At 43.9% G+C, this 17,478-nt stretch overlaps 1 protein-coding gene across 3 annotated transcripts in view; it reads right to left on the reverse strand.

The window, feature by feature from the left end:
- Positions 1 to 14,286, reverse strand: part of LOC117673965 (G protein-coupled receptor 22-like) — a 64,631-nt gene extending 50,345 nt beyond the window's left edge. The window contains exon 1 of one of the 3 annotated variants that reach the window (XM_087883794.1): positions 13,932 to 14,286. The gene's annotated coding sequence lies outside the window, so the exon portion shown is untranslated. Of the gene's footprint in view, positions 1 to 13,417; positions 13,596 to 13,931 lie in introns of those variants that run through there. The other 2 variants (XM_034431712.3, XM_034431713.3) reach the window with 2 other exon arrangements.
- Positions 14,287 to 17,478: the final 3,192 nt, after the last annotated feature.

A 17,478-nucleotide genomic window follows, 5' to 3' on the forward strand; every position in this document is an offset into this window, starting at 1 on the left:
ATAAAAAACAAGAGAGGAAAGATCCAAATAAGATAAGTGTCTGATTTAATGCTTCATTCCCACCACAATTCCAGTTTGTGCGAACTCCTTCCCCCATAATATCCCAATAAACCTCCCATTCTTGCCATTCGATATGAAATGCTGTAGAGGGGAAAATTTTGATGGCGACGTGGGCAGACAGTGAGGAATAATTTCTTCTCTCTCTGCATCTTGGTTGCAGGCACACTGGCTATTTATTTTAGAATTAAAAATCAGGACTTGGCTTCTATGTTCCCTAACTTTTGTTTTCCAGCAACTTTCAAGCATTGGCCCTATATCTTACTAGCAAGGCCCCTCTTGTCATGCAAAAAGTAAGCAGCTTGAGAAGATAGGAAATTTGATGACCTCCACAGTCTGAGCCCAATAGCCACCCGATCTGTATTTGCTCCATCTCTCTCTTTGCTAAAGGGCACTGGAACATAGCTGTCCTCGGATCAATAATGGAAAGAAGGAGAAAGGGAAGGAGGGCTCAGGACCCCCCACTCAAAAAGAGGATAAAAGCAGCTTTCTAGTTCCCCCCATCCTAGCTCTGAGAGCAGAGTTCCACCAATACTTGTAGATATGGGAGTTTATACAACACTCAAGGAGAATCTCACTCTGTTTCTTCCATGACTCAATTAAATAAAGATGGAAATGGGCTGAAATCCTTGCTCGGCCATTAATTTATAGCTTGAATTTACATGAATAAGCCATTTTCTCTCCCTGAGTTTGCATTTCCTGCCTGGAGTGGCTATTTTCACATAATGTATTAACCCATGGTTTACTGAACAGGGTTTACTAAATGAAACCAATTGACTGGATCTTATGATTACATGGGCCAGTTACATTGGCTACCTTTGCATAACAACCTGGACTAAAATATGGAAGCTTATTTTTGTGGTTCAAAGTGCGATATTGATGCAGTCCACAATGTGTGGTCAGAATTTCCCATCTGTTTTTTTTTAATTTAGTGGCAATTCGTTGCATCATTCAGTTGTGACTTAGTGACCACACAGAATTTTCTCCATGAGAGTCTGTCCCTCCTAAATCTGGTCTTTTGAGTGATATAGAGAGAAATTAAACGGAGAATGAGAGGCTCTTTAAAAGCTTTTGAATCCTTCTCTTCAATTCTGTTTAAATTAGTCCTAAAATGGCTAGTTACTAGGTGGACAGCACTCTTCACACAAGCACAGGTATATTTAAATAGGGGGATCACGTGGATTTATTTTGTTGAGCTAAAAGTTGGACTACCTTTTTGCATTTGCAGAGAATCATAGGTGAAGCATTTCACAGCAGTGGTTTCACACCGTGCATTGTTAGCAGTGGCTGGGTGAAAAGCCAGTGCCCCTTAATGTGGGATTACAAAACATTATATATATATTTAAAGGGTGTTAAAGAAAAACACCCAAAGTCCCAGATAATGGATGAGGAGATAAAACTGAGCTGCTAAAAATGAAACCTATAACCCTGTCCCTATTTAATCATACATAAATCCATAAGACTCAGCAACTTACTTCCTAGTCAGGCAGCATCAGATCCCAAACCTAGAAATTGGGCTACCAGCTCTGCCATGCAAAAATTCAGGTGACCACTAGTTGGCAGCAAAGAGATACAGAAAACTTTTAATTCTTTATTGCCATGTAGGGGTTTACAAACCAGAACTGGTAGCTTTATTACAAACTGTAACTCATCCCAGGTGAAATTGGCTGTTGTCAAGAGCAGTTGGAATAGCAATCTCTAGTGGCTCGTTATTCTTGCTTCTTTTACATGCGTAATTCTTATCTCATATTTTAAATCTTAGTTTGTTTTTTTACTACAGGTAAAAAAAATTAAAGACAATGTAAAAAACAAACAAACAAAAGTGATGCCATTTCTGGAATGTATAGTACATTTACATTTACCTGCATACCCACTTAGCAGACATTTTACCTAAGTAATATTATGCAAAGAGAAATAAATATAGTTAAAACTACTTTAGGTCAAGAGCATGCATGCTGAGTAGCACTTGGTACTTTTCTACTCTTGTAAACACTCCTTTGTTTTTAGCACATTCATACACTGCTTCATATATTCTTTCTTATTCTATAAGCTATTCTATTCTAGAGGGAACCTTGCAAACCAACATATTGTTGCCCACTCTCCTCCAACTAGGAGACATATAAAATGTACTGAAACAGACTTTTTAAAAAAAATAAAAATAAAAAAACAGATAATTCTTCTCCCACGGCCATTTGAAGATTGATGACTGGAGAATTTCACAATCCCCCCCCAACCAGCATCGCAAGCCTCCTCTACTTAAAGGTCAAAGAAATCACATCCCAGCTGTTTAGCCATCCTCACACCCACTTTGGTAACTTACTAGTGCACCACACACCCTCCCATATGTGTTTGCATGTAAATTAATACAGGCTTTTAAGAGCCCGACATCACAGCAACCCGCTATTGAAGCTAATGAAGCAATGTCAACTGTCTGCTCCGAGGCTAATGAGCTCGGTGGGTGCTCTTGAAGCAAGGCAGGCCATTAGGACACAGATGCTTCAGAGGCTGGGCAAATAAAACAGGACAGTGGGCTGGAAGAAAGTGGGCAGCTCGGAATTACTGTTTATTCTTGACACCCTTCCCCTTCTTGGGAAGAACCAAAAGAAGGGAAATTGCTGCCTGCATTATCTTGGTCAGTCTCTGCTTCTCAGCAGATGATGAGAATTAAGGAAGACTGCAAGAGATTGTAGCTATTGAGGGTGGCTATGGACAGATTCTGCTAACATAAGGCAAAGTGAGAAGATGACCTCAGGCAGCAGATGCCAGGCAGTGAAGAACTCTCGGCCTCCCTGCTGTTCATCCCAGAATCCCTGCTTAGAGATCAGAGAGAGGAACACCAGGTCCTTTTAACAGAAATAAATTAAAGTTTGCGGGCTGGTCACACATGGAATATCACATCCAATTTTGGTCACCACAATATAAAAAAGATGTTGAGGCTGTAGAAAAAGTGGAGAGAAGAGCAACAAGCAGATTAGGAGACTGGAGGCTAAAACATATAAAGAACGCTTGCTGGAATTGGGTATGTCTAGTTTAATGAAAAGAAGGACTAGGGGAGACATGATAGCAATGTTCCAATATTTGAGGGGCTGCCACAAAGAAGGAGGAGTCAAGCTATTCTCCAAAGCAGGACAAGAAGCAATGGGTGGAAACTAATCAAGGAGAGAAGCAACCTAGAACTAAGGAGAAATTTCCTGACAGTGAGAACAATCAATCAGTGGAACAGCTTGCCTCCAGAACTTGTAAGTACTCCATCGCTGGAGAGTTTTAAGAAGAGGCTGAACAGCCATTTCTCTGAAATGGTATAGGTAGGGTCTCCTGTTTGAGCAAGGGGTTGCATAGAAGACCTCCAAGGTCCCTTCCAGGTCTGTTATTCTGTCACAACTGCCCAAACAAGGTAAGATATAGAGGAAAGAGAGGCTAAATTACAGTAATTACCCCCACTTGAATAACATGGTTTTGCCTAAGTCAGAATTCCAAGGCTATTTGATTAGGAGCTACCTTTTTCTTGCTTTTAAGAGCGTGGCCAGACCGATACTCCCCAAAACAAAGAGCATGTTTTACTGAAAGATCCCATTCTGGGACCCACAGACTCTGCCCCTCATTTAGATAGATCCCAGGACTGCAGTGCGGATGAACGAGAGGCCAAATAAGCTGGAGACAGATTGAGCTAAAGGAGTTGCAGTCTGATAGGACTCCAAGCACGTCTGGCAAACAAATAAATCTAACTTGTAAAACAAAGTGGGTGTGACTGAAGTCACTCATCACTGAAACATTTTGTCCTAATGTTTCTTAAAGGTCTAATTCTCTGTTCTATAAATTTTTCATAAATCCATCTATTTCAGCCATCTCTGACCTGGCACCCTCCACACTTGTTAGAACGACAGCCTTCAGCATTCCCTGGCAGCTTGGCCAATTCTAACAAATGGGACCTAGAAGATGCCAATTTGGAAAAGGTTTGTTTCTTGTCCAGGCCGAAGTCCTGTTACATCAACCCCATTTTGATTTGGGGAAATACCATTTTTTATCTGTGTCTATTTTTGTGCCACACTCTGAACCCAACCCAACCAACCACATTTTAGTCTAGTACAGTGATGGTTAACCTTTTCTGGAATGAGTGCCCAAAGCACGCAAGCACGCGCGCACATGTGTGTGTGCCCAACCCCCCAAAATGCAATGCACATGTGGGCCCCATGCACGTGTCCCGCACCCCGCGCATGTGCAGCAGAGACCCGACAACCAGCTGGCTGGTGGGAGGCATCCATGCATGCACGGCGGAGCTCAATTGGGGTGACGGCTCGCGTGCCCACAGAGAGGGAGCTGCATGCCACCTGTGGTACACGTGCCATAGGTTCGCCATCACAGGTCTAGTATGTTACGTTCCTCCAACCAGTGTGATTGGTTGGTTTATGGCTCGATGTATCATAAAAATGCAAAACTGAGAAAATCATGGACAAAGTTATCCAACTATAATGGGACATCAAAGCAAACTCTCCATTTGGTGAGGGACTCCCTGAAGCAACCTTTGTTTATTTGTACAGTTTATAAGCTGCCCATCTTGCGTCACAATAACTCTGGGTGGCTTACAATATTAAATGATAAATCTGTATAATTTATAATAATATAAACACAGTACTATAAAACCGGCCTAGCTGAAAAGATGGGGGGAGGGAGAATGATGACAAGGGGAGGGGGTAGAATCTGTTGTTAATCTATCAACCATCCCCAGTGTGAAACCCCTCTGTTGGAGCCCCAAGGCAGCTGGTAGAACCAGGTCTTTAAGCTCTTGAGGATGGTCAGGAGAGTTGGAGCTGACCTTATTTTGGTCAGGGGCAACGGCAGAGAAGGTTCTTCTGGACCTCACCAGCTGGAATTCCCTGGCTAATGGGGTCCACAGCATGCCTCCTCTGCGGACACAGGTGGGGCAAGCCAATCCCAATTGGATGAGATGGCCCCTCAAGTAGCTGGACCCATGCCACAAAGAGCTTTAAACATGATTACCAACACCTTGAAGAAGGCTGCCAGCCAATGCAGCTTGTGAAGCAGTGGTGTTACATAAGACACTCTTAGGGCCCCAAGAACTGCCCCGCACAGCTGCATTCTGCATCAGCTATAGCTCCCAAGCACTCTTCAAGAGTAGCCCCATGTATATAGCTGTATACAGCTGAACTATAGCCACATTGCAATAGTCCAGCCGTGAGATGGCTAGGGATTGAATTACTGTGTTTGATAGCTAATTGCTCAGTTAACCATGATTAAGAATGTAAGGGATGTGATGGCTAAGATGCTGAGCTTGTTGATTGAAAGGTTGGCAGTTCAGTGGTTCGAATCCCTAGTGCCATGTAACGGGGTGAACTCCCATTACTTGTCCCAGCTTCTGCCAACCTAGCAGTTCAAAAGCACGTAAAAAATACAGGTAGAAAAATAGGGACCACCTTTGGTGGGAAGGTAATAGCGTTCTGTGTGCCTTTGGCGTTTAGTCATGCCGGCCACATGACCACGGAGACATCTTCGAACAGCGCTGGCTCTTCGGTTTTGAAACCGAGATAAGCACCGCCTCCTAGAATCGGGAACGACTAGCACATATATGCGAGGGGAACCTTTACCTTTTAAGAATATTCTTCAAATACAGACCATGCATTCATTATTCTCACCACTTTATGTCACCCTTATGGAAACAGAAAGGAGTGCTCTCTCCAAACAGATCTAAATATTGCAATGCTTTGTATGAGTCCATGACATTATCTGGCCTGGAGCCATTTGTGAATATTCATGATATGAAAATATACTTCTTTCTCAACAACAGACCACTCTATTGCAGATGATACTACTGGTTTTCGGTTAAAAATAATACGTAAATGTTACTTTTAAAAAAGAACGCCAATAGTATACTTCAGTGTTCATTTTTTTCACCTTCTAAAACATCTTATCAATTCTTTGTGTTACTGAACTTGACAAAAACAGTATATACAATACAATGCAATGGGGGGAAGGCTCTCTACATGGGGCTCCCCTTGAGGAGCACCCGGAGGCTCCAACTGGCGCAGAGTGCGGCCGCGCGGGTGGTTATGGGAGCAACATGGCGCTCCCATGTGACACTTCTCCTGCGCGAGCTGCACTGGCTCCCGGTGGTCTTCCAGGTGCGCTTCAAGGTTTTGGTCACCACCTTTAGAGCGCTCTATGGCTTAGGACCTGGTTATTTACGGGACCGCCTACTACCACAAACAGCCTCCCACCGGCCAGTACGCTCTCATAGAGAGGAGCTCCTCCGGGTGCCGTCAGCCAAACAATGTCGACTGGCAGCCCCCAGGGGGAGGGCCTTCTCTGTGGGGGCACCCACTATCTGGAACGAGCTCCCCCCAGAGATACGGAGGATCCCGGATCTGCGCACTTTCCGCCATACTCTTAAGACCCTCCTATTCCAGCAAGCCGGCCTGGCCTAATTTTCTCCCGTTTTACAATTCTTCTAAATCGAAATTTTAATCTGTTTTAAATTATTGGGATTTTTAATTTAAGTTATTTAATCTGGTTTTAATTATGTTTCTAATTATGTTTTGTATCTATGTATTTTATTTTGTGCCTGTTCACTGCCCTGAGTCCTTCGGGAGTAGGGCGGTATATAAATTTAATAAAAAAAAACAAAAAAAAAACAAAAACAAATGGCATTTCAATTCAACAAAAGTAATTATGCATAAAAGGATTTCCTCCGTAATGACTTTTTTTTTAATACTTCAAACTAGGTGGAATACTCTTGTCTATTTCTTTGTGAGATCAGAACGTTCCTTTCTGCAGTGCCAAGGTCACCTTGTTCAATACACCAGCTCTCCAAGAAAAGAGTCAGTAGGTGATCACAATTTGCTGCAAGGCTTGCTATGAATGGGACTATGAAGAGTAGAATGGGGAATTCATCATAGCTGCTAAGCTGAGCTGTGAACACGACAACTCTCCCAGGTAAACCAGGCAGGAAAACACAACTCGATGATTTAATTCTACTTCTTAAAAGACTGCATTAACCGAACCTGGCAAGTTTAAAAGTACAAACTTCCCACCACCACTTTTAAATGCTTGATCTGTTAGGGTGGGTGGGTCCTTCCTAAGTTTTTTTCTCTGGCTGGAAAGCCACTGGGGGGCTCCTGCCTCTCGTCTGATTGCTTCCTAGGCAGCATCTCTTCCCCTCCTTCCCCAAGGCCATCTACACATTCCATTATAGAATAGTTGGATGTGTGCAGATGCATAAACTCTTATTGTCCAGATGCAGAGTAACTCCTTACAGAAAGCTGCACAGTGTGGATACACCATGATTGTTCCCCCTCCCAACTTGAGCCTTGATGGTGCAGCGGACTAAGTGATGTTATGTAGCACTTAGCTGCCAGCTGCCTGCAATTAGTGCGAGTTCAAATCTCACCAGGCTCAAGGTTGACTCAGCCTTCCATCCTTCCAAGGTAGGTAAATTGAGGACCCGGATTGTGGGGGCAATAAGCTGACTTTGTAGAAACACCGCTTATGGGGGGCCAAAAGCCCTAATAAGCAGGTATATACAAAAGAATGAAGGCCATTGCTATAAGTGCATTGTAAGCTGCCCTGAGTCTTCAGAGTTTTTGGAGAAGGGCGGCATATAAATTGAACTAATAAATAAATAAACTTTATTTTGTAAAAAATCTAATGTATGGAACATCCATGTCCAAGATACTACCATATTACATCTTCACATAATAAGTGACCTATCAAAACCATTAAGATTCACATTAAAGCATTTCCCCCCCAACTTCCTGATCTCCAAATGTGTTGTATCTCATTACCTACAACAGCAGGTTCATGATTCTTTTGTGAGGAGTTCTGTGAATTGCAGTGTAAACCTTGGAAGAGGTTGGGATCAACCATTAAGAAACCACTAAGCTATATAATGCAAATCCCCCAAAAATCTATTGTGTGTTTTAAAAAAACTTGAACGTTAAGAAAAAAGAGCACTGGATAATATGCCGAAAGACCCTTGGGCATAGAAATACTTGTTTTTTTTTTTAAAAAAAGCCACGAAGCACTACTTTCCACACTTCATTTCTGCCCTAAACTGAATCATACTCAAAGATCACAGTTTTCAGATAACTGATGTTACCACAATTTTGGTAAATCCAGATTTACTTCTGGGTTATTACCAAGGGTCTTGACTCCCCATTATTTAACACAAAAATACTAAAAGAGGGACATAAATCCTTAAAGTACAGGCAGTCCTTGAGTTATGACAATTGCGCCAGGCCTTTATGGTCATAAATCATTACAACAGTAAAGGGGTCACCCTGTAATTGGACCTGATTTAACTATGGAGAGTGGACTAACATGGGGATTTTGAAACTGGGTCGTAGGTAGCTTTTTGGATGCTAAGTGACCGATTGTAAGCTGAAGACTCCATGTATTAAAAAGAAAGCTTAGGGGAATATTGTGTAAAAGGACCACATGCTTAGTGTTAGTAAATTTGTTAGTGGAGGATATACTAAAAGTCATCTTTCTCTTTAATTTTAAGTATTTGTTATCTAAACTTCATAAAGTACAAGAACTGTAATAAGGTGTAAAGCACAATGGAAACAGTAGAACTGAGATACTTAAGTTTTGCCCACGATGGTCTTGGACTTTTACCAACATGGCAGTTCAGCTCTTCATAATCCTACAGCTTCTCTTTTCACTTTGTAAAAAAGTAATATCACGTAGAGGTATTTCATAGTCTCAACTTCCAAAATTTTAAACCATGAGATTACTTCCTTCGATAGGACCAATTTTCATCTTTACGAACACTGCAGCATCCCCACAATCACATGATCAACATTGACAACTGGGATCTCGGGATCATGTGATCACCTTTTGCAACCTTCTGACAAGTAAAGCCAATGGGGAAGGCAGATTCACTTCACAACTACCATGTTTCCCCGAAAATAAGACCCTGTCTTATATTTTTTTTTGAACCCTGAAATAAGCATTTGGCCTTATTGCCATGTACTCAAAAGCCCAATTGGGCTTATTATCAGAGAATGTCTTATTTTTGGGGAAACAGGATATGTAACTAACTTAACAATTACAGTGATTCACTTAACATGGTATAGATTCTTCCGCTTGAGCAGGGGTCTAGACTAGAAGACCTCCAAGGTCCCTTCCACTCTATTCCTCTTCCTCTTCTTCTCCCTATCCTATCTGTGGAAAGACAGGTAATAAAATGGGACAAAACTCATTTAACAACTGTTTCACTTAGCTACAGAAATTTTTGGCTCAATTGTGATCGTAAGTCGAGGACTACCTGTATTAAAGCCTAGGTAAACCTCCATTTAGACATGAGGTCTCTGAGATTAGTAACTTCCTTAAAGGAAGGCGAGACATGAATGCAATGAACAAGCAAGCCTGCCTAGGCCTTGCACAAAATGGTGGCCTCAGTGAAGATTGTCTTTGGTACTCCTCTCCATTCGTGTTCGGTTTTTGAGCGTTGCGTTTCCAAATTATTTTCTAATGGAAAATTTACATGCATGACTGCTCCCTACCGTCTCCAAGATAATACATTTCTGTGTAAGGAAATGATCACCAACATTTACACAAAAAAGATGCTGATGCTGAATTTTTCCCTGAATATTAAAAAAGGAAAGAAATACTGAAAGCAATTCTGGTCATGAAAATCACAGTTGAACAGAAGGGCAGTTATTCAGACGAAGCAAGGAGAGCAGTAATTATTCCCTCATATTTATTCTCAGCGACTATCCATTCACATCCACACTGGTCTCAGGACACTCAACATATTCAGGACCATCTAGGAATTTGACTTATTCCCCCCTTAAAGCTATCCAGATCAGGAACAGTAAACACATTTCGTAACAGATAGATAGCTTTATTGATTAGCCTATAGGCCATATCAAAGCACAAGGTTCAAACACATATCACCAATAAAATCCTATACAAACAATTTGAAATAAGAGTAGGGTAAAATACAATAGTTATGGGATAAGATACAATATAATTTAATACATCAATATGTAAAATAGAATAAAATGACATATTTCGGTGTCACCCTTACAATCTACCCCAATCAGTCCCATGTATGCAGATCTCAACCGAACCATTTTGTTTAAGTACTGTGCTGTGTTAAATGTTATTTTCAGGTTCTGGCCGCACATAAAGTAAGTTGTTTTGATATGGGGATCCCAATGGGTCATTCCTTTGGTATATAGACCAAGGTACTTCTCTCTCATCCCCTTATACAAGCAACAATCAAATAACATTTTGTAACACAGAATTTCACTGGCTGACTATGTACTCCTTAAAGACCCTCATTTAACCTGGTTTGAATCTCCAAACACAAATCTGTTGAATGCCCTGGATTCTAATTTCATGAGTAAAGAAGAGCCAAAAACTTCCATCCACTTTTTAATGCAAGATGTTTGGAGGCATCAGGTAAAGAACAGTTGTTGTCACCAACACTTCCCCCTTTCCCCCCCAAACTTTAATAAACTTTGTTTTCTTCTCGTATGTAAAAATAACTATAGTTCCTGGATCCTTTATGTTGCCTTTTTTAAAACATTTCCATTAATACAGATTTCCAAGGAAAGATGTATGGATCTCACTACTGTTCAGTAGATAATTGAGTATGTGATGAGAATATAGGCAATACTTCAAAAATGATGGTGGTCCACCAGAGTTCCCATACAATTCCCTGGTCCCAACAGAGGAATATTTGTAGCTCAGGGTTGAACTGTTGAGTCCTTGGTGCTCTCTGAGCTTGGTTGTTTTCTTGCATTGGGTAATGGAACGTCTGCAAAAAAAAACAACCAAGCTCAAAGAGCACCAAAGACCCATAATTGCTTGGTCATTTATTCCTAAACTTATTTTAATTTTTAATACCTCCACTGCAACTGGAAGAGTATTTCTGGAGGTAATAAAAATCCACAATACAGATTGTGCACTTTGAGGACAGAAAAGGGAATCATAAAATCCAGCCTTCTCTTCAAGGTTAAACCCCCCACAAATTAATATTCCCTTTGTCTTTTCCATTCATAGGTGTGATCCAAGGGACAGAAGGTTTGACGGAGAAGGGTAAAAATTTAGCCAGCTAACCTAACTCTTGACGTCCCCAACATCAATGCTAACATTGTTTCTGGGCACCTCACCACCCATCATTTATCCTCCCAGGCTCTGCATCTTGGCAAACAGACATCCTTGCCTTCATTTTATAAGTGAAGCAGGAAAGAGACTGACTTAGTTACAGTCAAGGAATGAGTCTGTTTAGAGTTGTAAGCAATAATAAATCAAAGGCAGGCAATCTAAGGAGAAACACAGACATCCTCATGGGACTACACTTCATCCACAGTAGACTAAGATAACTAATTTCCTCCATTTAAAACCCTCCTGCCAATTCATTATTTCATGTCATTATTTCCTAAATCCATTGCTGTCAATCTTTTTTTTTTTTTTTAAAAGATTCTAATCTTAAAGTAAGATGAAGGTACAAATATATATCAGGCAAAAAACCCCAACCTCTGTCCTCTCTACCTTTTCTGGCATAAAGCCCACTAAACAGATTTTGGATGTTCTATGTTCACGCCCAAATACTTACTGTATTTCCCCGAAAATAAGACCCTGTCTTATTTTTTTTTGAACCCTGAAATAAGCGCTTGGCCTTATTGCCATGTGCTCAAAAGCCTGATTGGGCTTATTATCAGAGGATGTCTTATTTTGGGGGAAAACAGGGTAATTTCCACACAGAAAGTAAAGGGAAGATTTCTCACATTGCCCAAGGTAAGAAAAGCATGTACAAAAAAAGACAAATATAGATCACTAACAATTCAATTGTGCATTTTGGTTGTAAGAACTCTTAGATGACTTAAATAGAGTCCTGCAAAATTGAGTGGCAAAGGGTTCATCAAGTTTCCTTGATAGGTGTGAACCATATGACACTGTGTATGCCAAGGACATGTGTTGCATTCACAGCCTGCCATTAAGATGTCCTCTTAAAATTACTAAATGGACCCACGTACATTTGTCTTCCAGAAAAAAACTGCCCCCCAAACCAAAGTAAAGTTATAGTAAAAACATATTAAACATACAGTTATGGGTCCAGAAATAGCAACCACAAAAACAACCGAGTCCAGCAAGCGGTGCCATAAAATCAATTATACAAGCCCAACAAATGATGTCCCAGACAGCTTGTCTGGGTATGTAGGCTAGCCCAGTATTTCTCAACCTTGGCATGGTGAAGGTGTGTGGACTTCAACTCCCAGAATTCCCCACTCCCACACATCTTCAAGCTGCCAAGGTTGACAAACCCTGGGCTAGACTGTGGGCCACAGTCAAAATATCCCCCTTCTCAATACCTTTTTCACTTACAGTCAAATGGAGGAGAGAACCTGCAAGAGGATTTCAGGTAAATATATATATATAAATATGTAATGTAAGCCACTCTCTTCTTCTCATGGAAAAAGTGTTGGATTCTAATCCTATTTTATATTCACTTGAATATGTGAAAAGAAAGTCACTTCTTTTCCTTTCCTATAGTTCTTTGCAACACCCTGGGCAAAGGGTGAAATTTTTGCCACGGAAACAGATTGTTGTGGGTGTCAGAGGAGGGCAGGCCACACTGTACACCCAGAAAAATGTGGTGAAGGGATTCCCCCCCCCCCATAAGAAGGTTGGGCTGGAATTCTTAAGATTTCTGGCATTGTTCAGGCTTTGCAGTCCAATTAACTGTTTGCTCTGTTCAGAGACCAAGAAACCTCAGATCTCCTCCCTAAACAAATGGGCCTCTCTGCTCTCACCCCACCAGGAATCCTGATTTTATATTCTCACTCCACCCCAACTTTCTCAACCTGGGGGTTTAGGGGTGTTTTCTACTGCAATCCTCCCCTAGCTATGCTAACTGGAGCTAATGGGCAAAGGGGCCAGATTGCCTACTTCCACCCCAGATGCCCAATTTCGAAAACCTCAAGCTTCCCAACAAGGGACGAAGGTTCACGTTCACACACACACACACACACACACGGCCACCGCACAACCGCGACCATCCCCTACTACACAACCCCGTCGGGACGTCGAGCTCGCCAACCCAGTCGGCCTTTTCCTTCCCGTCTCTTGGCCCGAGTGGGCAGCGCAGCGCGCTCCTCCCCGTCGTCGGCTTCCCAAGCCCGAGCCCCTGCGGGTGGGCAGCCCAAGGTCAGCCAGAAGCCGAGGGCTGCCTCCCCGGCTCGGACCGCTGCTGCAACTGCGGGTCCGAGCAGTCTCTACTTGGCCTCACCACCCTCCTCCACCGCGAAACCCCAGACTTATTCAGACAGGCCAGGCCGGGCGGAGAAGACGGAACCCCCCCCCCCACACACACACACAAGCCCGTCACAACTACCGGTGTGGGGCGCCTCGCTTCCAAGCCGCCGGATTGACTCGGAGGCGCGGGGTCGGCTTCGCGCTTTTTTTCCCGCCTGGAGTCCTCCTTACAGAGATGGCTTGGGACTACAAGTCCCATCTTCTTCAGACGGCTCTTTTGCAAAGGCGGCGACGAGGGTCTGCTCTGCCTTCAAGCGCCAGGCTCCCCAAAACGTTTCTCTCAATCGGGAAGACTCTCTCCCCCCCCCACCACACACACACACACACACACACACACCTCCTCCGGCGAAGAGCCCCTCTCGGCCGGAGAAAATGACCCGCGCCAACCGAGGGAGGCTCCCAAAGGCGCTCCTCGAGGCTGCCGCTCCTCGTGCTGGCGGGGGAGGAGGGAGGGTTTGTTCTCCTCGCCTCGCCGTCTAAAACTCTTGGGAGCCGCAGCCTGGCTTCGTTCACCTCGGAGCTTTCCCTGCTGCCCGCCGCCGTCTCCGGAACGAGGCGTGAGGAAGCGGAGCGGGGGTGGTAGGACTACTCACCTGGGGCCGGTGCTTGGCGTTTCAGCAGCGGCGGCGGCGGCGCGAGCCCGGCTGCCGCATTTCCTTGGAGCAGCAGCCCGGGGACTCCCGTTTGCCATCCTCCTCCTCCTCCTCCTCCTCCTTCTCAGCAGCGGCAGCAGCAACACCATCGCCGTCTTGCCGTCGCCGCCTCTCCTCCTCCCCCTCCCGGCGCCACCTTCCAGTTCGCCGGGCTTGGTTCCCGCTCGGTCCAGACCTTGCAGCCAGCGACGGGCTCGTAGCCGCGCCGCGCGCCACTGCCTGCTTCCACATCTGGAACCTGGTCGCGCGCCTACGGTTTCACAAAAAAAAAAAAGAAAGAAAGAAAGCAAAAAGTGTGTGTGTGTGAGAGGGTGTGGGGGGGGACAGACGCGAAAGACAGACCGGGAACCCGTCTCGCCTTCGCAGGTGGACGGACTCTGGCCGCCCCGTCTGGAATTGACCTCGTGCCTGCTTTTTAAGCTGTGAGGAGGGGGCGAAGCCCTGATTGGATAAGGACTCCAGCTATGCACGTGCTGCCCTGCAACCCTCACCTCTACAACACACACACACACACACACACACACACACTGGGCCGTTCAAGGAGCAAAAAGGGAGGCGCCCCCCCACAGAGGGAAGAAATGCCCAGTGGCTACATCTGGCTCACGGTATTAGAAAGATCTCGAGGGCTTCAGGATTCTGTGTACAGGTAGTCTTCCATTTACAACAGTTCATTTAGTGACTCTTCAAAGGTACAGTGGCACCCATAAGTGACTTTATAACCCTTGCAGCCATGTGATTTACATTCAGATGACTCACATTTATGACCGTTGCAGTGTTCCTGGGTTCCTGGGGATCCCCTTTTGCAGCCTTCTGGCAAGCAAAGCCAATGGAGAAACCAGATTCACTGAACGACCGGATTACTAATTTAATAACTGCGGTGATTCACTTAACAAAGGTGGCAAGGAAAGTCGTAAAAGGGGGCAAAAAACTCACTGAACAAATTTCTCACTTAGCAACATAAATTTGGGGCTCAATGGTGGTCGTAAGTTGAGGACTACCTGTATGAAGCAGAGTTTTCTGCCCCTGTAAAAACTGTGTCCACCACCAAATCTGCGTTGTGGATGGAAAGACCCAATTGTTGCGCAGAGTTTTGAGAAGTTTGGACTATGGAATTGACTCATTTGGATCCAGATCTGCTCAGTGGTGGGATTCAAGTAATTTAACAACCGGTTCTCTGCCCTAATGATTTCTTCCAAAAACCAGTTTGCCAAACTGCTCAGAAAGTTAATAACCGTTTCTCCCGAAGTGGTGCGAACTGGTTGAATCCCACCACTGGATCTGCTCAAGAAGTGAGCTGAGGCTCAGGACCTTTCAGCCTAAACCATTGCTATGTATTTACCATTGCAGGTGATCCATGATTCCTTCTGCTACTGAAGTTTTGGTAAACCACAAAGTGCAGTTTGCATGGATTGTTGCAGCACAAGCAGCTGCCAAGTTGTCTTGCATGTGTGCATGGCAATTGGGGGAGGTGTCCGGGCTTCACCCAGCCCCAGTTTTGGTTATCTCACAGTGATAGGGTTTGTACATACAGGCCCCAACACAGTAATGTCATGTTAAGCAATCCCACAGCAAGCAAAGAATCAACAAATTTACAGTGTATTCTTCTGAAGGAAAAAGTGAATTACCACTTGGTATCAAACTGAAGGAGTGAAAAGCACATTTTTGTGGCTGGTGGATGGATAGTTAATGGCCGAAATACTGTTTTGCTCCTCAGTTGGCCAGAAAGGACAGTCTTATCTGATTGGCTATCAGTTCTTTGTTGGCTCGCAAGAAAAAAATGCCTGCTCTTATTCTTTCCAGCTATTCTAAAACATTAGAAGAGCCCACTCCAGTCTTGCTTCATTTGTGAGATCAGAAAACATGGATGGTTTGAAACAGTGGATGATCCGGAAGTGCCCTGTGAATTTTAACTCTCTAGAACAAAATTTATCAACCTCAGCAACTTCAAAATGTGTGTGGCCTTCAAGTTCCCCATGCTGGCTGGGGAATTCTGGGAGTTGAAATCCGCACACCTCAAGTTTGAAAAACACTGAACTGTGTGCAACGTCAGAGGAATGCACTGTTACCAAAAGGAAAGTATTGTGGATCACAGAAATTACTTCCAGGATTGTGAACAGGTTGCACTGACTGGAAGTTGAACTCCACGCATCTTGAGCTTGCCAAAGTTGAGAAACACTGTTCTAGAAGAACTGTGGGACAACCTTGCTGACCTTTAGACCTGGGTTCTGATTGGAAAATGTTTCCAGGAAAAGTTTGTAATTGGGCAAATGCCTTTACAGAATTTCACAAGAGTCCAAATAATTATCCCTTCCTTGCCCACCTCTTCTTCCCTTTCCTCTCTCCTTGTGATCAAATAATTGTTAGGGTTGAGAAGGCAAAACACTTGTCTTTTGATCAGCACAGGATGCCTCACTACAACCACAGCAAAAGACAGGGAAGAAAAGGCCCAGGACAGCTTTTGAGGGTGCCACAACAGAAAAACCATTTCTATCCCCTTTGACCAATTTGTTCCTTGCTGCATCTCCTGAAAAGATTGTGAAACATCTTAGAAAGGACTGTGATCATCCACTCTCAGTCATCCAGGTAATGCTTGTCCCAAAGGTGCTGTTTCAGGAGGCAGCTGGACTTCCTTGTTTTTTCTTTTGAAGATGATTTGCTTCTCATCCAAGAAGCTTCTTCAGCTCTGACAGAATAGTGGAGAATGGAAGGATTTTTATATACCTTGCAGACAGCTGGTCATTTGCATCCTTTTAGAGTGTCCTTGAAGCACTTGGAGGTTTATCTGTGTCCTCAGAATCACCTGAGTAGTGCAAATGGTCTGCAATATTGTTTTCTTTTTTTTCCCTCTGCAAATCGATTCCTACACCCACACCATTCAAAAAGGGTGTTCATCAGGGGTGAAATCCAGCAGGTTCTGACAGGTTCTGGAGAACCAGTAGCGGAAATTTTGAGCAGTTCGGAGAACCAGCAAACAGCACCTCTGGCTGGTCCCAGGAGTGGGGTGGGAATGGGGATTTTGCAGTATCCTTCCCCTGGAGTGGGGTGGGAATGGAGATTTTGCAATATCCTTCCCCCAAGAGTGCCGAGGGAATGGGGATTTTGCAGTATCCTTCTGGAATGGGGTGGGAATGGAGATTTTGCAATATCCTTCCCCCAAGAGTGGGGAGGGAATGGGGATTTTGCAGTATCCTTCCCCTGGAGTGGGGTGGGAATGGAGATTTTGCAATATCCTTCCCCCAGGAGTGGGGAGGGAATGGAGATTTTGCAATATCCTTCCCCTGGAGTGGGGAGGGAATGGGGATTTTGCAGTATTCTTCCCCTGCCATGCCTACCAAGCCATGCCCACCATGCCCACAAGCCACACCCACAGAACTGGTAGTAAAATATTTGGATTTTACAACTGGTGTTCATCCCAAATTGTCTGTAGAGACAATTTTTGTAGAGTCTGTAAAAGTCTGTAGAGATTCTCAGTCATCCAGGTCATGGT

The sequence above is a fragment of the Pantherophis guttatus genome, chromosome 2 (genome assembly GCF_059756535.1).
Source record: "Pantherophis guttatus breed Tessera chromosome 2, ASM5975653v1, whole genome shotgun sequence".
NCBI lineage: Eukaryota > Metazoa > Chordata > Lepidosauria > Squamata > Colubridae > Pantherophis > Pantherophis guttatus.